Below are 15,138 nucleotides of genomic sequence, written 5' to 3' on the forward strand. Positions count from 1 at the left end.
TTTTCCTTTTTTTGAAACTTGGGTTAATTTCTTCTGTTTGCTGCTTAATCTCATTCCTTCTTGCGCTCTCCAGTTTCACTTCCAATTTTCAATTATTTCAAACTTCTTACTGTATTTTGTAATTTTAGGTCATTTCCTTTTATCATATCTATACAATTTTATCCCAGCCTAGAATAGATCCTATTATCCATTTTCTCCTTTTCATATGTCTACTGTTGTCAACAGATTCTACAATTCTCTTCCCACTTAGATCACCTTTTTAACCTGTGCCTGTTATTTTTTAGAGTTTTAACTAAGACATGATGTGATGATTTTTTCTACATGATATTGCCTCCATTACAAAACTGAAAATTCATTGTCACTGAGTGGATTCCAACTCACAGCACCCAATGGAGGGTTTATGAAGCCGGACATCTTTATGGGGGCAGAAAGAACCATCTACCCCTGCAGATCCACAGCTGGATTCAAACTGCTGATCTTGCAGTTGACAGCCCAATGAGTAATCAACTGCAACACCAGGGTCCCTAAATAAACAAGTGTTATGTTAGTCTGGGTTGACGAGAGAAACAAATTCATGGACACTGATATGTGTATTGAAAGAGGTTTATATACAAGAACAATTGAATATTGAGAAAACATCTCTGCCCTGTCCAGATCAAGTCCATAAGTCTGATATTAGCCCATATGTACAATACCAATCTATAAACTCCTCTTTAGACTCATTAAACATATGAAATGATGCCTAATGAAGGAAGATAACAGGCCAATGGGTTTGAAGTCTTCTGGATCCAATGGTGTTGTAAGTATCTCAGTGCTGGTAGGAGTTTCTATGTGGTTTCTCCAGCACCAGAGGTCTGGTTGCATTGGGTAGGTCCATGTGGCTTCTCCAGCTCCCATGGCATAGCACCATGTGTCTTGTTAGTGCAGCGTCTCCAATGGAATGAGGAGAGCGTTCCAAATCCAAGGAGGAAAACCAGGATATTCCAGAATTCTCAGGAGAAGGCCATGCCTACACAGAAGCCTCATTGGCTATGACCTGATTGATAGACCTGACTCCACCCCTTCACTCTTAATTCTCTCAAGTGCCAAACTGACAGCAGATTATGTAACCACAAATGTTGATAAGGAATTAAGTGGCACAAGAAGCATGTGTGACTCCTCCAACTAAACAAGGGAAGAAGAGAACCCAAGGCTACACCAACCCAACATCTGTTGTCACAAGGCAGACATGCCTTCACCCTCCATTCCTCCTTGTTCTATCCTGACACCAACCGTCCCTGCCCACACACTCCACATCTTTGTTGGCTTTGATACTCCATTACAATGGCCATTGAGAACTCACAGAACTCTCATGATTATGGGCGTTTATTAGCAAAATTACAAGTTACAAGGCAGGATTAAAAAGATTAAAAATCAGGATACAATTCTTTTCTTCCTAGTACCTCTTCTTAGCCATGACTGCAGGCACTTCTGTTTTGGTAATTTTTTTTAAATGCCAGGAAGTCCTTGGGCCTCTGCTTTTCTCGGGCAAGGGTTCTTTAGTGTTGATAAATGCCCAACAGACACCTTCTGTAAGCCAGCCTCATGCCCAGAGACATTCAGCTTGACTTGTTCCATGGGCAGTGAAACCTGGCTGCTGGACTCATGACCTCAGTACTGTGACCGCTAGTACCTTGCTGCCACCACCGCTTCACACAGGGATCTCACACATACTTTACCGCTGGTTCTTCTTTCTTAAGGGTTGTGGGACTTCCTAGTCCCTCTCTTGAGCTGATACATTTTAATATCAACGGAATGAACAATCCCTGAGTTAGAATCCTAGAAAGCTTATTTTCATGGTTCTCACCTAGGCACTATACACAGAGTATAGATAGACGTGCCTTACTTAGTCATTTTACCACAATTATGAATCCTCGAAGTTTTAATTTCATGCCATCTCTCCTTAGTTGCAGATATAACGATCCAGTGGGTACCATGTTACTCTCGCAGACACCTCAAACACAAAATGTATAAAATCATTTCCATTACTCCTCCCCTCGAGCGGATCCACACCCTCTACTTGTTATCGTTATACTGGGAAATTGTTCATCATCCTATATTCACTCCGCCCAACTCCTGTGTTTTAAAATAGGAAGCATATATCTTCCTTGCTTTCCACATTAATTCATTTACCAATTCAATTGATCATACCATCTGTAACGATCCCTGGGTGTGCTGTGGGTAAGCATTAGTCTATTAACCCCAAGTCAACAGTACACAACCATCCCTCAGGAGGAGAAAGATACCGCTGCCTGCTCTACAACAAATCGTGGAAGCCTATAGAGGGATGCTGCGTCCAAATTCACCTGATGGCTGTGAGTTTTGGTTTTGTTTTAAAGTAAGAGAATGTTAAAATGGATGTCAGAAGAGACTCTGAAACTCATTCTTGAAAATAAAAATGCTAAAGCAAATGGAGTAATAAGTTAAATGTCAGAAGAGATGATGCCAAAGGGTAACTCAAAAAGACAAATTAAAATATTACATCTATCTAATTACCACCCTAAGAATAATTCCAAAAGTCACTTTTAGGGCTAACTGCTCCTTTCACAGTGGATCCCTGATGACATAGTGAGTGTGTGTTGCTTGAATCATCATTTACACTCAATGGTTCATCAATAATGAGTTTCTTGAAAGCATTGCTTTGTTTTGTTTTGTTTTCCTACTTCCATGTGTTTACCAACTCTAGACCAAAAATTAAACAGATGTGTTAGAAATATGTCCCAAATCTAGGAAAGCCAAGAAATAGTATATAGTATATACAAAGGAATAGTATATACAAATATATATATACAAATAGTATATATATAGTATATACATATAGTATATACAAGAAATAGTATATACAAAGGAATCAAGCTCAGAAAAGTTTGAAGTCACACTGCCTAGATTAGCTCAGTTAACATCAGCTAAACCCTACAGGATCCATAATAAAGAATTGTTCATAGCTACTGAATTTTTGAGTGGCTTAGCAAAAACATACAGTAACAGTTCATAGAAACACCAGTACAATCCTAGCAAAAATGTGTCCACATTATGAGCCCTGGTGGCATAGTGGTTACATGACAGGCTGCTAGCCTCAAGGTCACCAGCTCAAAACTGTCACTCTTTGGGAGAAAGATAGGTCTTTCTACTCCCACAAAGAGTTATAGGCTTGGAAACTCACAGAGGCAGCTCTACCCTGTCCTATGGGATTGCTATGCATTGGCATTGACTGGATGGCAGTGAATCTGAATATTGTGCTTTTTTTGGGGGGGGATAACTGTTATAACAAAGAAAAAATTTTGAGGAATCTGAAATATACGTCATTTCCCCATTGAGCCTTGGTCTCAGAAACTATTCTTGATAATCCTCCTTTTCATTTTATTTGGGCTTGATCTTCCAAATTAAACTGGTCCTACACTTCTATAAGTTTTAGACTCTCTATATCTGAACAGAGATTTAACGTTACCCCTAGAGATTTTTCCCTGGGACGGAGGAAATGGACAAGGAAGGATAGAATTCTTGACCATTCTCTGTTATACATTGAGAATTTTTCCCCTGCTCCTCTCTATTGACCATTTCTGTGTTACCTCCTTTATCCTTTATCCATGTTTTCTTATATCTCAGTGTATCTTTGCCATACTTCACGATGAGGACTTACTAACTAAATTAATGTGTAAAATTTCTTTCAACTCTTAGTAATAAACATAAGACCATTTTCCAGGACAGGATCTTTTTTAAGATAATGACAGATGTCATTCTGAGCTGTATTCCTTTTGATTATCATTGAGAAAGGGTGCTTAGCCTGATGGTTCTTCAATAGGGCTTGATTTCCCTAGATTTCTTTAGATAAAGAGTTATCAACAGCAGACAATTAGTGTAATGGGACAAGGGATACAAATAGATATCCATCACACAATAATACCTTCTGCAGGAGTGAGCAGCCAACCGACCAGGGCAATTGCCCCTGAAAACCAATTAGCAGAGTAACCTACTAATGTGATTTTTTTCAAGGTGGAATGTGAGAGATCTCCCTCCAACCTGCCAAACAGTGTTTTTATCTTTAATGAAATTAATTATTAGGAAACACAGTAAGGAATTCCATCTCTATCTTTCAATAGACTTTAACTCCTGGAAGCCCCTCTCTGAATCTCTCTAAAAACGTGCAATGTCATGGAGAAGTCCTGATTTGGGGACTGTGTCTTAGTTCTTAATTCTGTGTGATTTTGGAACACCACTTGACACTGGAGCTTTCGTTTTTCCTCTATGTAATGGAGGGTCTCTATGAGCTAAGCATGAGTTCAAAATCACTTTTATATGTTGACTTATCCTTCACTTGTTTCCCTACCTGTTTTCTCTATATAATGATAGTGATTGTAGGCATACATTAACCATGTTATAGCTTGGTTTAGTTTAATGTAGCTGCAGCATGATTTTGAACTGGTTCTTCCTCAATCATTCATGGTCAATGAAGCAAACCTGCAATGGACTCCAATTTGTAAAATGTGGGTATATTAGAACGAAAATCAAAATGGGAAATGTATAATTCAATAATGTTCTAGAAACATAGTCTCCCTCCTTGAAATAAAGGGCAGCATGCAAGTTCATAGTAACCAAATCTCTTTACAGATAGACTGAGAAATAATGCGACCAGCTCAAAGACGGCAGCAGGTCACACTGGCTGTGCTTGTTTATTTGTTTGTTTGTTTGAGATGAACTTATTACTAAGGAGTCAAAATTCACTTCACTTTTACTTTTATTCTTCCCACCACCATGCCACTCAAACTGGTATTTAAGTTTTAAGGATAAGGACATTGGAGTGATAAGGAAACAAGTATATATATATATATATATATATATATATATATATATATATATATATATATATATATATATATATATATATATATATATATATTTCACAGGGCAACAGATGAAATCAATAATAATTTCCTGTTAAGCCCTCCATTTAGGGAGCCTCCCTCCCATCCCTCCCCTCTGCCTGTTTCCACCCCAGTACCATGACTCCTTGTAGTCATCGAACTCGTGTCTATTGATAAATAAATCACATTGCTTCTGCATTGCTTTTCTTTATAACAATGGTGATATTAAATATTTATCTTAGTAAGAGTGACTGAGTTTGCAGAACATAATGTTCGTTAGTTTTGTCCATGTTTTTGTCTTTACGCGAGTTGTCATTCCTTGTATTGATGAATAAAATTACATAGTACAAATGCACTCATTTATCAATTCCTGCACCGTTGGGATGGTTGGCTGTCTTTATGTTTTTGCTCTTTTGGAAAATGATGCAATAAACATAGGTGTACATATGTCTGCTCATTTTATATTCTTAATTGATTTAGAGTCTATACCCAGTAGAGAGATGGCTGGATCATAAGATATTTGGATTTGCATTTACTTACTGATTCCCATAGTGGTTGAACAAATTTTGTTTTTTAAAATTGCTGTTCATCAGATGAGGAATGCATTTACAAGTGTGTGGCATTTTTTTAAATGTGAACATTAAAATGCCATAGTGGATAGAAACCAAAAGCCATGTTCTCTACTACAGGGTTGATTCTGACTCATCTCACCCTTATACAGAATTTCCAAGGCTGTAAATTCTTATGGGAGCAGATAATCCCATTGTTCTTCTGTGAAGCAATTAGTGGACATCAAGCACTGCCCCTGCAGTATTAGTAATCCAATGCTTACCTGATATTGCCACCAAATATTGGACTATTATATCTTGATTTTGGAAAAACAAGCCCCCTGTTATATCTTTTTTAGACATGATAGAAATACATGGATATACTAGTTGGAAAACCATGTTAAAACAATTATCTGCCTCAAGATTAATGGATATGATCACGCACAAAAAATGCACATGCACACATACATACAAAACCCACACATAAGCTTAAAATGGAGACTGTTCTGTGCAGGATGCTTGGTTTGCATGGTACCTTCCTATGCCACAGGGCTTCAGTTCCCAAACCAGGAAAGTACAGAGGAAAGTGAGACAAGCTTGTCACCCTGTCAGGATTGCATATATAATGTGTTTCTACCTCTCTTAGTATTTTGGCTCTGTGCCCAGGGTAAGCATTTGGAGACCTCTGCCAGCACTGAAATGCTGCAATGCCACTGGATCCACAAGACTTCCCACCCACTGGCCTGTGATCTTCATACATTTGGCATCATTGCATGTGTTGAGTGAGTCTGAAGAGAATTTTATAGATTGGTATCAGACTTGACTTGATCTGGACTGGGATGGGATGTTTTTTCAATATTCAACTGCTCTTGTATATAAAGCTCTTTCTTACACACATATGAGTGTCTGGATTTGTTTCTCTAGTCTACCCAGACTAACAAAGCAGCCCAAGGCATAACCTGCAGTATCACCAGGGTTCACAACCAGACAAAATTCCCCCCAAAGTCCCATTACATACGGTTGTCAAGGTCAGCAGTTCAAAACAAGCCACCAACTTTCTCAAGAGAGAGCTGAAGTTTTCCACTCCCATGAGTTGCAGTCCTCGAAACCCATAGGTGCAGTTTGACCCTATCCTATAGGGTCACAATGAACCAACTATGATGATTCTAAGCACCAAAGGTAAAGCAATTACTTCCATGCATCTCCATTCTCTCATCCCTAGTTCAAGAGGATAATCATTAAACAGAATTCCAGATTACCTAAGGGAAAATGAAAAGCTAGCTTTCAGAAAGAGCAAGGCCCCAGGAGCTTCGGAAAAACAACTTAAAAAAGGGTTAATATGAAGTGTGAAATCGTTATGAACACTGAGCACCATTTATTTTAGCTGAAAGCACATAATTTATTAAGAATGAACAAAAAAGGAAAGTCATCACTTTTTCCTCCAGTTAATAATGCCTTCCACTTCCCTGTCTCCAAATGCTTTGTGCAATGAAGTTCAGAAGATAAATTTTAAAAAAAAATCCTGATACAGCTTTTTCATATAGAGGTCTTGTTAAAAGCTTACTAGTCTTTTCTTATAGTAAAGCTAACTTCAAAAGCTTCAGCTGTGGTTTCTGTTTGTCATGATGAGGAGGAATTACAGGGCTACAGAGCGGAGGTCCTAGAGTGGAGTGTCTTTATTCACACACACACACACACACACACACACACACACACACACACACACACACACGGTTTCTTAGGCGCCAACCCCATGGCCAGGCAGCTGAGGAAGCAATGCTAGGAAGACGAGCTTTTGTATTTTGTACATACATTATTGATCTCACATTCCAGGCTGAGTTCCAGTGGTTTTTCTCTCATCAATCTCAAGGATTTGTCACAAAATACTAACATGGGCTCATTTATTTCCCATTTTCCTTCTCCTTTATTTATACATTTCAGAGATGGGATCTTGCTGTGAGGATTTGCATTCTCTGGATTTAGTCAAGGTTAAAGAACAAAGCCTTTGTATTCATTCCAAGTTCTTTTAAATGTGTTCACCCCCCAGTGTAAGACATTTAAAAAAGATACCTTGTTCAGAATCGACCCACCATCTCCTGTATTTTGTTTGTCTTCTATTAAAGACTAAGCAGCTACATTTTTCACTTCAAATTCCACACTCATGTGTTCAGAATCCTGAAATCTGGAGACAGGGATGAGAACCCCAGGCCTCTTGGAATCCCTCCCTCTTCCTGTGCTTTAGGCATGGCAGTGCCTGACACACAAATGCTTCTGCTGTGGTATGCATGTCCTCAATATCCAGTATAGCTGTACTTCCCTAAACATCTTCTCTCTCTCTACAGTTTGCTCAAGGAGCCCTGTGGGTGCGAAGCTCGACAAATGTGCTTTCAGCCAATTGTTTGTGGTTTGAACCCTCCCCCCCCCCACCACCACCACCATCACCACCACCACCACCATCACCAAGCAGCTTCATGGGAGAAACTCCTGGTGGCTTGCTGCCAGAAAATTCCTAAAGGAAACTCACTGCCATCAAGTGGATGCCAACTCACAGAGACCCTATGCTATAGAACAGCCCTTGTGGGTTTCTGAGACTAAATCTTACAGGAGTATAATGTCTTATCTTTTATTGAGTGTGTGATGGTTTGGAACTGTTGACCTTGTTGCTAGCAGCCCCACTTGTAAACCTCTACACCACCTAGACTCATTAAATATTGCAGGCTAGAAAATGTCATGGGGCTATGTTGAAACCCTAGACCAGTGGTTCTCAACCTGTGGGGCGCGACCCATTTGGGGGTGGAATGACCCTTTCGCAAGGGTTGCCTGATTCATAATAGCAAAATTACAGTTATGAAGCAGCAATGAAAATAATGTTATAGTTGGGGAGTCACCACAACATGAGGAAGGAACTGTATTAAAGGGCAACGGCATTAGAAAGATTGAGAGCTGCTGCCCTAGGCCAATGCACTCTTCTCTATGACTCCTGTGGAAGTTACATAATTTCATGTCAACTTGATAAAAATGCTCAGCGGTGGATTTTATCCTATCTATTAGTTCACAACTTGATGCCTTCTTGTGGGCATGGCCTCCTTCTCATGAGAATCCTGGGAACTTCCTCTCTTTTTCCCTGAAGGCGGGCCACACATTCTCTCTGCTTCCACTTCCTGTTGGCAAGCCATATGGAGCCAGGTTCACACTTGAGGGAGCCATGTGGTGGAGGCCTGAGCCAGCATGGAGATACTTCCACTGCCACTGGACCCACAAGATGTTTTACCCACAGCCCTACGATCTTCCTACAATCAACCTCATATGTTATGTGAGTCTGAAGAGAAATTTATGGACTTGTATATGATATATGGGCTAATATCAGACTTATGGACTTGATCTCAACTGAGCTGGGAGGTTTTCTCAATATACATTTGCTCTTTGATATAAAGTTCTTTCTTACACATATATTCGTGTCTCTGGATTTCTTTTATCTATTCTACCAGGACTAACACAACTCCCCATTTGATATGTGACCCACATTCCATTACCTAAATCTTCCATCTTTTCCATCCTGGTCATCAAGAAGCCTTCACTGGACCCATCTGAGAAGAATGGTCCCTGGGGAGCTTGCAGTGTAGACAAGGTCTGAGGTCGTAGGGCTCTAGGGGGAAGTGAGCTGCTGGTTTTGGATACTGTAATGCTTTTTTTTTTTTAAGACAAAGAAAATATATTTTATTTACTCATCAAAAAAACAAACCAGCCAACAAATCCTCTGCTATTGAGTTTATCCCAACTCTTAGTGACTGCATAGGGAAGAGTAGAATTGCCTTTTGAGTTTCTAAGGCTGTATGTCTTTAAAGGAGCAGAAAGCCTCGTGGGTTTGAACCATCAACCTTGTAGTGCACAGCCCAACATGTAGCACACTGTACCATTAAAGCTCATTTATTTACCAATATTCTTGCTTTTTCCCCAGATGTTCCTTATTGCCTTCTATTATCATAACCTTTCTGTTAAAATAACGAATCAGTCACTTCTTAAGGCACATTTTAAAGGATAATTTTGGTGTCACTTCCTCTGTGTTCTAGGATTCATTTATTTATTGAATATGCTCCACATATCATGTAATTTAACTGTTTAATCATATTGTGCAATCATTATTACAAACAATTTCAGAACATTTTCTCACACTCATTGTTAGATCTGCATCTCCCCCGTCTTCTGCTGCCAGGCCCCCTTCCAGATACTGATAGATGTAACTATCTTGGATTTCATATACAGAAAATCACACAAAATACAAACAGCAAGCGAACAAGTAAAACTAACAACGACTCAAAAACATAGCAAACCCTCAGTCAAAGAGAAAACAGAAAATATTAAAAACTGAAACAGCTTCAAAGTGGATCAAAATGAAGAATAAATTATAAGGAATTTCATTTTAACCCAACTACATCTGCAATAATCAAATTTCAAATGCTCTCCATATTGATAGCAAGGTTATTCACATCCCTCAATACTAGTCAGAAGGAATTCACTGGAGACTTAATCAATATGGAGACCCTGAAAATGGATTTGGGGCATCCATAGCCTTTGGCAAACCAGGTGGTTACCATGTAAGATTTGGTACCATTCCCTCCTTCAGATTCGGGTTTTATTGTTTACAATCCTTGGATCACACAGGCTGTTGTGCTTCTTCCATGTGAACTGACTCCTCACTTAGAGGACTGCTGGTATGAATACAAGCCTTTAAAACCACAGACATGAATCTTTCTGATAGCTCAACACCCTGTGGTTCCTTCACTACACTTTTCTATAGGGTCCATATCTTCAAGGATCTCTTTGTGAGGGCAAGCATCAGGCAAGGCCAAGTCATAAGAACTAATTGTTCATTGATTACGGTTAGAATTAACTGTGAGTCTACCAACCCTGCATTCTGTGATGCTAACCTTTCTGACAGGTTTGCTGAAGACAAAATGGGTGCATAAACAAATGGGGTGAAGAAAGCTAATGGGTGCCCTTCTATCAAAATATATAGCGTCTTAAAGGCTTGAAGATAAACAAGCGGCCATCTAGCTGAGAAGCAACAAAGCACACATGGAAGAAGCACATCAGCATGTGTGATGATTAGGTGTTGATGGTACCAATTATCAAGCATCAAAGACCCAGAGCAAAAATTCATATCTATGTGAATGAGGGGAAGGGCAGAGTGGAAATCCAAAGCCCATCTGTAGACAATTGTACATCCCCTCACAGAAGGTTCACAAGGAAGAGGCAAGCCAGTCAGGGTACAGTATAGCGCCAACAAAGCTTACAACTTTCCTCTAGTTATTTAATACTCCCTACCCCAGACTATCATGACCCCAATTCTACCTTACAAATTTGCTATACCAGAGCATGTACAGTGGAACAAATAAGAGCTCACACACAGGGAATCTAGGACAGATAAACCCCTCAGGCCCAATAATGAGAGTAGCTATACCGGGAGGGTAAGGGGATGATGGGGGAAGAAATAGGGAATTGATCACAACAATCAACATATAACCCCTCCCAGTGAGACAGAAAACAGGTTGTTGTAAGACATGAATATATATGTGTGTATATATATAATTAAGGGTTCATGGGGGCTGCTATGAGCTGATACCAAGGGCTCAAATATAAAGAAAATATTTTGAAAATAACAGTAATGTTTGTTCAAGTTTGCTTCTGATAATAGCTGTAAGAGCCCCCAGTAAAAGTATATTTCTTATAAAAAGCTTGCTGCTATTGAGTCAATACAGACTCATAGTGAACCTGTAGGACAGGGTAGAACTTCCCTTTATATTTCTGAGACTCTTTACAGAAATATAAAACCTCTTCTTTTTCTCATGGAGTACCTGCTGGTTTTGAACTGTTGGACTGTGGTTAGCAATCCAACACATAACCACTATACCACCACAGTTCCCATTATATACGCAATCCCGCAATAACTGTGCTCTACAACTAGGTACTTAGATTTACACACATGCTTACCAATCCAATTTTCTCAGATTATTACTTCTAATAAAAGTTCCTCAGTATTGCATATTTCACAACCAATGACTGACAGAAGAAGAAAAAAGGAGTTAATGGAGACCACATGAGAAGTCTGGACTGCGCTCTACCTAGTGGCAGTGAGGGAACCGTCCACTCTTCATTAAGGAGTGTCAGAGGAGGCATAGTGGATAATTATGATTTTGACCACTGCTCAGCAGTAGCAAGCGCATGACCCACAGAGTCAGTGGAAGACCTAATAGGCACCATGAATTATTTCACCTAGCAGTACAAAATCTATCACCCCATAAGAGACATTAAAGGCCAAGTGGATAGGTTGGATTTTCATTCTCAGCTGGCAGTCATAGGCAGGAACAGTCGAGCCCCACCGGAGTGGTATAAGGACAGGAAGACTGAAACACTGGATTTTAAGGATACTCAGTGCAATCTGGCACAGTAACCTAAAAGCCGAGGTTTCTATTAAAAATAATTCTTCCTATACAGACAGTGATGATAAAAAATAGAGTTAGAAAAGGAGATCAGCATATGTCATGACGGAAATGACATGAAGATTCAAATTATCTAACAAGGATTATAAAGGAGCAATCAAAAATGGTTCAAAAGCAATTGTAAACATTTTTGGAACAAAGGAGAAAAAGGTCTAACCAAAAAATGCAAGGAATCAAATATTTAAGTGAAAACATTACAACTAAAAACCGCAGTAACTGAAATAAAATAAGGAACAGACTCAATAGGAAAATCAAGAGACTGAAGAAGAGAACCAGGAAACAGAAATTACTGATTGGAAAAAAATAAAACCACCTAGGGAGAAACAGGCGGCAAGGGGGAAAAGAGCCAAGCTTCGGGGACACGTGGGGAGAGAATAAAATCCCTAACGTCCAGGCCAGCAGACAACATCAGAAGGACTACAGAAAGATTCTAGTGATGCAAGACTATTCAAACAGTTAACAGCTAAATATTTCCCAAGTTTAGCAGCAGACATAATGTGCAGATTTCAGAAAGTGAACAAAGTCCAAGCAGAATAAACCTAAAGAAATCTATGTCCAAACACACAGAATTAAACTTCAGAAAAGTAAGGGCAAAAAGATTAGCGCATTGTGTATTGAGGGAACAACAATTCAAAGAGCAGCAAACTTCTAATCAGAAATCCTGGAATAAAAATTCATGTATTGCAGTCTGAAGCTGGCCTATACTTCTATAATTTCCTTTTCTACAACAATGTTTTAAATTCTGTATCATTGACTTAATTAATGGTATTATCAGTATAACTACCTTATGCTCCCAGGCGATGATTCATAATGCTCTCTATCTTAAATTATAATGATGTCTCTAAAGTGAGTCAGAAACATATATGAACCATAGACATATGAAAGGGTTTTAGACTGAAACTATGAAAGCAGAAAGCCCCTTCTTTCTCCCACAAAGATTTCGGTGCTTTCAAACTGCTGACCTTGCAGTGAACAGCCCAATGGGTAAGACAACAGCAGTTGGACTTTAAAGAGGTCACTGTGAATGAAAATGGACTCCATGACACTAAAGAGCAGCCACCAAATTTTCCCCTCGCCCCTCTGGTGCTTTTAGTATTCTCTCCTCCTGAGTCTGGATGTAAGCTCGTTCTCAATAAAGATGCTGATAAATAATATATATCATATGCTTTATATGGGATGGATTGAGAATGCAACTATTTTAACACTATCCAGTTAAGATGTATTCAGACCTAAGGACAATCAGGCTAATGATCATCTAATAGGATAGATTTCAGAGACTGACAGACCTATATATTTTTTTGTATTCCTGACAAATTCCTGTGTAAATATAGGTAATTGACCTCACAACTCTAGATCTCCTGCCCGGTGTATAAAATTATGAATATGATCATTAATGAGTGTTTCACAAGCTGGTTTTGAGAATTAAATGATAAAACACAGGTAGAGTTCTTGTCCAGCACGATGAAAGCCTGCTCACATGCAAATAAGAGTGTAGTTATTGCTCACTGCCTTGTGCCTTGGGAGGCTTTGCTCACCAGGAAAAACTAAAAAAAAAAAAAAAGCAGGATATTGAATTCAGACACAGCCTCTAATAACCTCAACCTCCAACACAAAGAAGCAGCCTGGGGCACGCATGGCGCTTTGACAGGAAGGGGGCCTGGGTACTCAGAGCAAATAGTTATGAAAGGATTGGTGGTCAAAATGAAAACTAGCCCCAGGGTCCACGTCTGACCTCTGATTTTTTTTCCTCTCTACTCGTTTCAGTTATTCCAACTGTACAACATGTTCTGATGTCCTCAGGGCTGGTGAATCAATGGAACCACAATATGAGAAGGCTCCAAAATTTTCTGGGAAAATGAAATTGAAAGACAATAGAATCTTTCCACAATTTTGTGAATTTCCCTTGTATATATTGATGTGTTTTGCTTTTTCCATTCTTAAAATCCATTATTATAAAGTAATGATTGTTCAATAGACTTTTGTTGTTGTTGTTCAGCCAGAGTTGGGGAAAGATGTTCTACATTAAATACAATGTTTAATTATTGGATACACTGATTTCAGAAATATTAGCATGTAGAAAGCAATTACCTTGAGAGGAGTCAATGCTTTTCAAAATCAAGAAAATATGGCAGTTAATTCAAAATTCACCATCACCAATTCTCTTTCTCATTTACTGGTTTTGAAATCCTGAGACCATTATCCTCATTTTTATGAAACCCTCTTCCCATCTTGGTAATCTGGGACTGTTTTAAGGTATACAGAGAGACCCTACATGTAGACCGTTTTAGGAGAATATATTTACTGTGTTGAGACAAGACAAAAACACATCATCTGAACTAGGGTGACCTTTAGTGGGTTTGCGGAGAATCAAGAACCTTCAATGGCACACAGGGGGGCAAAGGTCTGGTTGGCGGCAGATTAATACATCGCAATTACAAGTAGGATTATAAAAGTGGGGATGGGACTATGATTGGGACACCAACGTTATATTAGGCAGACATGCTTACAAGATTGCTCTGAGGCTTCCTGAACTAGGCAGTCAGGAGGTGACCCATGGCCATGTAGCCCTAGCACCTCAATTTCCCTTCAGGGAACATCTAGGCAAGTCCCTGAACCAGAGAAGGGGATAACAGTAATTCACTTTATAATACACTCTTCTGGTGGGTCTAAGTGTTCATGGTTAAAGGATGGTGATTGGTGTTCTAGGGAACAGTCATCACAAGATTATTGGGATGGAGCCAGGGCTCTGTCAGGTGTCCCTTTGTTTGTGGGCACTGACTCGATGGTCAGAAGGAATTCAATGGAGATTGAATCCATGTAGATGTTCATAAGTGGATTTCGGGCTTCCACTGTAAATCACAGTCTTTCACAAATGTAAAACTATAAAAGGGAAACTCACCACCATGGGGTGGTTCTGACTCAGCGTGGCCCTATAGGAGGGAGTAGAACTACAGTGCATTCTGAGACACCGTTTTTATGAGAGTAGAAAGTCTCATCTCAGATCAGCTAGTGGCTTCAAAATCCTGAGCTTGTGGTAGTTAGCAGCCCCCTATGTAACCTGTTACACTTTCAGGGCTCTTTTTTTCTCAAATTTCTTGACTCACTTCCATTGACTCGATTCCAACTCATAGCGACATTTTAGGACATAGTAGAACTTCCACTGTGGGTTTAGGAGACTAAATTTTTAAG

Source organism: Tenrec ecaudatus, chromosome 15 (assembly GCF_050624435.1).
Source record: "Tenrec ecaudatus isolate mTenEca1 chromosome 15, mTenEca1.hap1, whole genome shotgun sequence".
Taxonomy (NCBI): domain Eukaryota; kingdom Metazoa; phylum Chordata; class Mammalia; order Afrosoricida; family Tenrecidae; genus Tenrec; species Tenrec ecaudatus.